At 49.6% G+C, this 3,303-nt stretch overlaps 1 pseudogene; it reads right to left on the bottom strand.

The window, feature by feature from the left end:
- Positions 1 to 2,958, bottom strand: part of LOC101656612 — a 9,441-nt pseudogene extending 6,483 nt beyond the window's left edge.
- Positions 2,959 to 3,303: the final 345 nt, after the last annotated feature.

Genomic DNA, 3,303 nt, shown 5'->3' on the forward strand with positions numbered 1-3,303 from the left:
TTGTTTTCTCCTCCAGACTATTCATCCAGTCTATCTTATCTAGATAGATCTGTAGAGATACTAATATGCATAAAAAACCAAGCCATAGCATGATAGGCAATCAGTGAGAGCACAGCAATGGCAACAAAAAAGGAAACCAATTACCCATAGAAGAATAAGTTAATTAAAAGAAAAAAAATTTAAGCAGAAAGAAAAACCTGTAAATAGATCAAGGTCTGATTTTTGATCTCTAGGTGTGTCCTTCAGTCAAGACCAATGGGGTACCATGCTCTGGCCCCCAAGTCTGTCCTTTGTATTCCCTCGGGGGCTCTCTGCTCTGCTCCCACGGTTGCTTTGCCACACGCTTTTTGTGGTTTGCCTCGGTGTCTCAGGGTCAGTCTGGGCCAGTCCCAACACTTAGTCTCCAGCGTTGTCCCCCTTAGAGCCTGGGGCCATCAAGGGATGGCGTGTCTTGTGGTGGGATCAGCCATATTGTCCACTCTGTCCGGAGGCTGTTCAGAGCAGGGTTGTTGTCCTCCAGGCCTGGCGGGTCAGGATGTGCTCCACTCTCTCTTCCTCCCCCTAAATGCTCCCATTTGTTCTGATCAGACATGCACCTCTCCCCTAACTACAGCTTCATTGCTGTCCTCTCAAGTAGCTTCTTCTGGGGGGAGTGGCTGTTGTCTACATAGGTGGCATGGGGGAGCACATTTGTACCTTTGTTGCCCTCATCATTCTCAAAACATTTGCTCTCCACTTAAGCCCCAAAGCCCAACCGACAATGCATTGCAACAGCTTCTTCTCCAGGGATAAGTCCATCTCAAGGACATTTGCAAGCTCTGCAACGTGTGCTCATCTGTGGACACGGATCTCTTACAGAGAAGGGTTTCAAAGTAGTCACCCTGCACTCGATTCATCACAAAGCCTTTGAGGGGAGACCCTGCTAGACCCTGTCTATCTATCTGGACATACCTCACTCTGAGGCATGGGGGTCGGGGGGCTGTGGCCCGTGCTCCTCGCAGCTCGCCCCGGGGCACCGAGGGGCAGCACAGGACACATCTCTTTAAGGAGAGAAACCACAGCACATCTGGGGACACTAACTAAAAGCGATCACCATTTGGGATAGGTGGACTCCAGTGTGTGATTTGGAAGTGGCACGAGATGTTTCTCTGACCCTCCCCACCCCACCCCAATATTTGAGGGTAGATCGCTGAGGTTACCTGTAGAGGCAGCTTACCAGAGGGCATCAGAACGTCTATAGTGCAGAGCACAGGGGCTGGTTTTATGGGAGCACATGATTGCCAGAGCAAAAACTCCAACATGCCCTTTCCCCGTGTCATTACAATCATCCCTCCGACCTGAGACCCGCACTCCCCACGAGGGCTGTTTCTCACCTTTAAGAGGGAAAACAAAGAGGCCTGAAATCAAGGCTGGGAATGTAAGCCAGACAAATAAATGTCAGGGCAGCAGGAGGGGAGAACAATAAAGGGAGACGGCCTGAGTGATGGTGGTCACCTCCTGAATTCCCAGGTCACCGAGTCATTTAGGGACTGGTCCCAGGCCCCGGATAATTATCTAGACAGCTCCGACACCGGTGCGAAGCCTCCCGCTGCTCCCGTTATTAATGCCAGAGAGGAGCACGGAGGCTGGGCCGCTGAGCCAAGGAAGGGGCAGCTCCCAGGCTCCTCGGGGCTAGTCCTCCCAGGGAAGCAGCCTCCTGGGTCCGCTGAGACCTGGTCCCCACAGAGAGGGTCCCCAGGGATGGCTGGAGGCTTGGGTAAAGGGAAAAGGCCCCCACATCTGGAGTTTGACGCGTTGTGTCTCAGGCTATCTGCCCTGTTCTCCCTTAGAGCTGGGTAGAAAGCGATTCTGTGGCTTTGGCAGAACAACTCACTACCCACGGAGCAATGTCAAACACTCCTCTTTGGCGAGTCGTGGGAATTAGACCTCACTGAGCTGAACTGGGGTCAGGGAAAGGGGTAGTGCCTATTGGAGGGTTTAATTATTTGAGAAACCGACCCTGAGCAACCCTGAAGGGATTTCAGGGGCCAGTTGGGGTGGGGGTGGGGTGGTCTTTTCCCATAGCCCTCGCTTTGTTTTTTTAAAGATCATTTTATTGGGCGCTCTTACAGCTTGCCATATCCCTCTTTTAAATGTGGTACCCACATCCAGTGCCCAACCCAGCAAGCGCACTTCCTCTTTTCTCCCCCTGTAACATTATCACGTTCCTAACAGCCTGATGAATCTTTTTTATTATTATTAATCATTTTATTGGGGGCTCATAGGACTCTTATCACAACCCATCCATCCATCCATCCATGTGTAAAGCACATTTGTTCATTCATTACCCTCATCATTCTCAAAACATTTGCTCTCCACGTAAGCCCTTGGCATCAGCTCATTAGTTTTTCCCCTCCCTCCCCGCTCCCCCTTCCCCCATGAACCCTTGATAATTTATAAATTATTATTTTGTCATATCTTACACTGTCCGATGTCTCCCTTCACTCACTTTTCTGTTGTCCAGTCCCCAGGGAGGAGGTTATGTGTAGATCCCTGTAATCGGTGAATCTGTCATCTTTTTCCTCTCTTTTAGGCCAATTTTACACTCCAAGGGACATTGGCAAAGTCTGGAGATTCGTTGCCATTGTTGTTATCATAACGGGGTGGTGTAAACACATGCTACAGCAGTCTCTGCGTAGAGGGCGAGGAAGCCGCCAAACATCCTGCAGGGCACAGTGCAGTTCCCACAACACAGAATTTTCAAACTCAAACTATCGATAATGCTGAGGTTGTGCAATCCTACTTTAGGAGGTTCTCCACATTGCCACCAGAACAATGAATTTAAAGTCACTTCCGTGTTTAAAGACCCCAAGTAGTTTGGTTATGATAAATGTATTCCTAATTATTCACCTAATATTAAAAGGGCATCTGCATATTGCAGGCACTGTGTGACAGGGTGAGGTTCAGGTACACTGGCTTTCTGTTGTCTTTGAATAAAGTTCAATCACCTGGGGGTGGAGAGGGGGTGGGGGGGGTGGGGAATGAGAATTTGATTTAGGACATGCAGAGTGGCTTGTTCTGTGGAACAGTCGTTGCTGACTAGGTGGAAAGGACAAGAAACGCCTCCATGAGGGGAAACTATCCACCCCTGGAGGGGAGAGCACTTGTGGGTCTTAGGCCCGTAAACAAGCTTTTCAGCCTTCTGTCCTGACCCTCTCTTCCCTCAGGCTCTCTGTTTAGCACACAAGTGAACTGAGCCCAAGGCCCTAAAATACCGACTCTATGTAGCAAATGAACTTCTCTTCAACATATTTCGAAATGATC

This window comes from Echinops telfairi, unplaced genomic scaffold (genome assembly GCF_000313985.2).
Source record: "Echinops telfairi isolate 266 unplaced genomic scaffold, ASM31398v2 ScPeMD7_1713;HRSCAF=2227, whole genome shotgun sequence".
Taxonomy (NCBI): Eukaryota; Metazoa; Chordata; class Mammalia; order Afrosoricida; family Tenrecidae; genus Echinops; species Echinops telfairi.